Below are 6,391 nucleotides of genomic sequence, written 5' to 3'. Positions count from 1 at the left end.
TCAACTGAGGAAGCTGACCGTCAAGCTAATGACGTTAAAGAAGCGCTTGTTGGGAGGCAACCCAACCTGAGGTAATACCTTGTTGCTGTTTCTTTTATTTGTTTCAATAAAAAGGGTAAAGTAGTTTCTGTGCATTGCAAAGAATTAAGTTTGGTGTTTCACACCAAACAATGAATTCATGGATCAATAAGTCAAAGGGGAATGTGTAACTCTAAGTTTGGTGTTCCACCATAAAGATCAACTGAACACAACAACCTTTGAATTATATGAAAGGAACAACTATTCTAAGCAGTCACAGAAGTGCTTAAAACCCTTAGTAGCAACATCATTCCAAGATAACTCAAGGATTCAAAGAACAGAGAGAAGTAAGTGGGAGACTAAGTTTGGTGTTCACACACCAACCTAAGAATCCGATACTTACCCACACATAGTTGAGCTAACTACTCAAGTGCTTGAGAAGCAAGCAACTTCATTACTCTTTGCAGGAAAGGAAACAAGAACCTTAGAGCATGAAGCAACATTTAGGAAGAAGAAGGAGAAATCAAATTGTTTCCTGACAACAAAGAGAAAACAAGGAATTTCACAAGGTGGTATTGTTCCTTAATAATTCTTTAAAAAGGGCAAACAAAAGCATGCGTGTTCTGGTTTAAACTGTAAATGTTGAATCTTTCTGGAATGTGTAGTTTGTTTTAGTATGTCTGTTTATTAAGTGCTTTGAATAAAGTGAATGCCTAGATGTTTGGATATAACTTCACCTTCTTAAACAAGTGCGTGCCATGCTTGTTCTGTTTCCAAAAATAAAAGAAAAGTTTGAACAAAAGTAACTTGGCTAAATTAGTGACAAATCAAGTAGAATTAAGTGGTGGTATGCATGCTTGATTGTTTAGTCACATCACTAAAATTAGAGTGTAGAATTATCATTTTTTATGTAGAAGTAAAAATTGTCTATGGATCTTGATGAATAAATGTCTTTGGCCATGAAAAAGAAAGAAAAAGGAAAAGAAAAAGCCACGGAAAAAGGCAACCAAAAAGCAAAAAAATTGAGAAAATAAGCTAGGCACCAATGGTTTGAACTTCTGAGACAAATGCCTGTGGTGTTTATGTATTAAGGATATGCTTGGATGAATAGGTTCTGAGGAGTGTTTCAACACTTGGTAACTTGGGTTAACTAACCCGGGATTATCAACCAAAAGTCCATTATCAAGAGCAACCTCAATACAAAACATTTAGTCACACAAAGAGGTGCTGGGCACCAATGTCTCAAGAAGAAATGTGAATTAAAATGCCTAAAGTGGATATGTGTAGTGCACTGATAAGAAAAGAAAAGGCCAAAGGCTTGTGCAACACATGACACTAAGCAAACAAGGAGCAAAAGAAGCTCTAAGAAAAAGAAAAGAAAAACAAAAGAAAAGTGCCAAAGACATAAGAATAACAGGAGGCCATAGCAATTTTTGACGGATGCAATGAAAAAGTGATAATCCTACCTGATAAGTATGAAAAAGTGATGCTGCAACTTTCTGCATAGAACCCTTCTGATGAACTTTAAATGCTTGCTAATATAGCCAATGTAATTACTTTCTGTTCATACTGTCTTCTCAAATAACTCAGGACTTGCTTAGGGACAAGCAAGTATTAAGTTTGGTGTTGTGATGCCAAGGCATCATAGGCTAGTTTCACTAGCATTTTTCTGTTAGTTTTAGTTGTTTTATGCATTTTCTTGAGCTTAAAGTAACCAAAAATGGTTAAATGAAGAACAAAGTAATGAACCATCCAAACAATATGATTTTGATACAAATTCCATGAGTTTTAGTTATATTACTTAAATGCTATGAATGAAAGATTTCTCATGAAATTTTGCAAGACTTTGATGCAATTGTTTGGATGATTTCAGGGAAGAAGAGGCTAAGCAAGGAAGCAACAAAATCAATAAAGGAAGCTTGAATATCACATGTGGAGTTTAAGTTCCAGTTTAAGCCTAAACTGGAGCTTAAACGCCAAAATCATGAAGGATAAGAAATGCTGGGATTGAAGTTTAACCTCCAGTTTGACCTCAAACTGGAGGTTAAACGCCAGAATGAAAAGCCTCACTTAAGGAGCATTCCACGTTTAACCTACAGTTTGACCTCAAACTGGAGGTTAAACGCCAGAATGAGTATGCCACCCAGGGAGGAGTTCCACGTTTAACCTCCAGTTTGACCTCAAACTGGAGGTTAAACGCCAGAACCAGGAAGAGTACCAGGGGCCATTCCACGTTTAAGCTCCAGTTTGACTCAAACTGGAGCTTAAACGTGTTCGATAGTTTTCTCACTCCAGGGTTGCTCTCTCCATCTCCACGTTTAACCTCCAGTTTGACCCCAAACTGGAGGTTAAACGTGTTCGACACCTCCAGGGCCACCATTCCAAGCTTCCACGTTTAACCTCCAGTTTGACCTCAAACTGGAGGTTAAACGTGTTCGACCTCCAGTATGCCTACACCCCTTTCCACGTTTAACCTCCAGTTTGACCTCAAACTGGAGGTTAAACGTGTTCGACCTCCAGGATGCCTCATTCCTTTTCCACGTTTAACCTCCAGTTTAACCTTAAACTGGAGGTTAAACGTGTTCGACTACATTACTCTCCAGGGCTACCATTCTTCCATTTCCACGTTTAAGCTTCAGTTTAACCTTAAACTGAAGCTTAAACGTGCTTCTACAAATGGCCTCACTGGAAGTGTCTGGCGTTTAAGCTGCAGTTTAAGCTTAAACTACAACTTAAACGCCACTCTTGAAAAAGGTTTCTGGGCCAAAAATATTGTGATTTAAGTTAGTCTTTGAGCACAATTATTAACTTAAGCTACTTTGGTATGAAACCCAATTGAATATCATGGTTTATGGGATTGGGCCTGAAGGATTGATGAGTTTGAAATCTCAATTTATTGAGTCATGTGTCATTATTTGATTATCACTAAGTTGGCTCAATAAATGTTACAGGACTTGGATCAACAACCTCATCAAGATTATGGATCATAAACCCAAGGCAAAAGGAAAGCAAGGAGAGGCCTCAAAGCCCAAGAAGCACAACTGAAGCTCAATATAGAAAGTGTATAAATAGGATAGAAGTTAAGTTAGAGAGGACTTTTACTTTCACTTTTAGCTAGTTTCCTTTTCTTTGTAATTGAATTCAGAGCTATGATTCACTAAACCCCCTTCATTGGGTTAGGGAGCTCTATTGTAATTCAATGAATCAATAATAGTTTATCTTCTTCTTCAACCTTTTCTCTTGAATTTTGTTAGAAAGCTTCTCGATCTAATTCCATTGAGTAGTTGTCTTGGGAAAGAGACTACTCATACTTGGAATCCTTCGGAGCCTTGGGAAAGGAATGGAGGATTCATGCTAGAGAAGCTTTCTCACAGTGGATTGGATTGGGGTTTGGATGGATATTGTGACATGTAATCCTACCAAATTGTGGTTCATGAAATTGTGTGGTATAATCAGTGATCAAGCATCATCTCTTCTTATGAACATTTAAACCAAGGGATTGGGAATTTGTTTGTTTTTAGAGAGCATTGGTGAGCCAAGGAATTGGGATCCAATCATATAAGATTGCCAAGCAAAATTCAATGAATGCATTGGTTGAGGAAGAGATTTACATGTTTTGATTCGGAGATTTCAATATCTCCTAAACCCAATGAATTCCCCATTTCTGATTTCCACTTTCTCTTTACATTCTGCAATTCAATTCTTGCAATCATCCCCATTCCCTTTTAATTTCAGCAATTTACATTCTGCTCTTTAATTCATGCAATTTAAGATTCAGCCATTTAATTTTCTTGTCATTTACTTTTCCCGCCAATTTTACATTCCGCAATTATCATCTCAAATCTTGATTCCGCTCAACTAGAACACACTTCTAATCCGAATTGCTCACTCAACCAATCCTTGTGGGATTCGACCTCACTCTATTGTGAGTTTTTACTTGACGACGATAACCGGTGCACTTGCCGGAAGGAATTTTGCCGATCGTGCAATTTCCTAAATCGTAGCATAACACATTTATGCGCATCAGTCAACATCAATCACAGCTCTTGCTGTGGCTAAGAAGGGTCTTCCAAGGATGATGGATTCATCATCATTCTTCCCAGTATCCAGGACTATGAAATCAACAGGGATGTAAAGGCCTTCAACCTTTACTAACACGTCCTCTACTTGTCCATAAGCATGTTTTCTTGAGTTGTCTGCCATCTCTAATGAGATTTTAGCAGCTTGCACCCCATAGATTCCCAGTTTCTCTATTACAAAGAGGGGCATGAGGTTTATCCCTGACCCAAGGTCATATAGAGCCTTCTCAAAGGTCATGGTGCCTATGGTACAAGGTATTAAGAACTTTCCAAGATCCTGTTTCTTCTGAGGCAATGTCAGTTGATCCAGATCACTCAGTTCATTAGTGAACAAGGGAGGTTCATCTTCCCAAGTCTCAATACCAAATAATTTGGCATTCAGCTTCATGATTGCACCAAGGTACTTGGTAACTTGCTTTTTAGTAACATCCTCATTCTCTTCAGAAGAGGAATACTCATCAGAGCTCATGAATGGCATAAGGAGGTTTAATGGAATCTCTATGGTCTCTAGATGAGCCTCAGATTCCTTTGGTTCCTCAGAGGGAAACTCCTTATTGATCACTGGACGTCCCAGGAGGTCTTCCTCCTTGGGATTCACATCCTCCCCTTCCTCTTTGGATTCGGCCATGATGGTCATTTCAATGGCCTTGCACTCTCTTTTTGGATTTTCTTCTGTATTGCTTGGGAGAGTACTAGGAGGGATTTCAGTGATCCTTTTACTCAGCTGGCCCACTTGTGCTTCCAAATTTCTAATGGAGGACCTTGTTTCATTCATGAAACTCACAGTGGCCTCTGATAGATCAGAGACTAAATTTGCTAAATTAGAAGTATTTTGTTCAGAGTTCTCTATCTGTTGCTGAGTGGATGATGGAAAAGGCTTGCTATTACTAAACCTGTTTCTTCCACCATTATTAAAGCCTTGTTAAGGCTTTTGTTGATCCTTCCATGAGAAATTTGGATGATTTCTCCATGATGAGTTATAGGTGTTTCCATAAGGTTCACCTAAGTAATTTACCTCTGCTATTGTAGGGTTCTCAGGATCATAGGCCTCTTCTTCGAAAGGCGCCTCTTGAGTACTGTTGGATGCAGCTTGTATTCCATTCAGACTCTGAGAAATCATATTGACTTGCTGAGTCAATATTTTGTTCTGAGCCAATATGGCATTCAGAGTATCAATTTCAAGAACTCCCTTCTTCTGAGGTGTCCCATTACTCACAGAATTCCTCTCAGAAGTGTACATGAACTGGTTATTAGCAACCATGTCAATGAGTTCTTGAGCTTCTGCAGGCGTTTTCTTTAGGTGAATGGATCCACCTACAGAAGTATCCAATGACATCTTAGATAACTCAGACAGATCATCATAGAATATATCCAGGATGGTCCATTCTGAAAGCATGTCAGAAGGACACTTTTTGGTTAGTCCTTTGTATCTCTCCCAAGCTTCATAGAGGGATTCACCTTCTTTCTGTCTGAAGGTTTGAACATCCACTCTAAGCTTGCTCAGCTTTTGAGGAGGAAAAAACTTGGCTAAGAAAGCCTTGACAAGCTTATCCCAAGAGTTCAGGCTATCCTTAGGTTGAGAGTCCAACCATACTCTAGCTCTGTCTCTTACAGCAAAAGGGAAAAGCATGTCCCTGTAGACTTCAGGATCTACTCCATTAGTCTTAACAGTATCACATATCTGCAAGAATTCAGTTAAGAACTGAAAAGGATCTTCAGATGGGAGTCCATGAAACTTGCAGTTCTGCTGCATCAGAGAAACTAGCTGAGGTTTCAGCTCAAAATTGTTTGCTCCAATGGTAGGGATGGAGATGCTTCTTCCATGTAAATTGGAATTAGGTGCAGTAAAGTCACCAAGCATCCTCCTTCCATTATTATTATTTTCGGCTGCCATCTCCTCTTCCTGTTCGAAAATTTCTGAAAGGTGCTTGCTGGATTGTTGTAATTTAGCTTCTCTTAATTTCCTCTTCAGAGTCCTTTTAGGTTCTGGATCTGCTTCAACAAGAATATTCTTGTCCTTGCTCCTGCTCATATGAAAAAGAGGGACAGAAAAATAATAATAGGGGTCCTTTTTACCACAGTATAGAGGTCCCTGTGTGAGTAGAAGAAAAGAAGAAGAAAAAATTCGAACAGAGAGAGAGAGAGTTAGTTAGGTAGTTTTGAAAAAGATAAAAAACAAACAAAAGTTATTTAGTTAGTTAAAACAAATTTGAAAATCAATTTTGAAAAGATAAGAAGATAAGAAGTGAGAAAGGATATTTTAAAATCAAATTTTGAAAAAGATATGATAAGAA

The 6,391-nt window shown here is 38.4% G+C and overlaps 1 non-coding gene across 1 annotated transcript; it reads left to right on the top strand.

Moving 5' to 3' along the window:
• Positions 1 to 5,487: 5,487 nt before the first annotated feature.
• Positions 5,488 to 5,595, top strand: LOC112739822 (small nucleolar RNA R71). The gene has a single exon (XR_003170759.1). It is a non-coding gene; the product is annotated as a small nucleolar RNA R71 (small nucleolar RNA).
• Positions 5,596 to 6,391: the final 796 nt, after the last annotated feature.

This window comes from Arachis hypogaea, chromosome 13 (genome assembly GCF_003086295.3).
Source record: "Arachis hypogaea cultivar Tifrunner chromosome 13, arahy.Tifrunner.gnm2.J5K5, whole genome shotgun sequence".
Classification (NCBI taxonomy): domain Eukaryota; kingdom Viridiplantae; phylum Streptophyta; class Magnoliopsida; order Fabales; family Fabaceae; genus Arachis; species Arachis hypogaea.
Note: the sequence above shows the minus strand (reverse complement) of the source record. Positions and strands in the feature narration are given on the sequence as shown.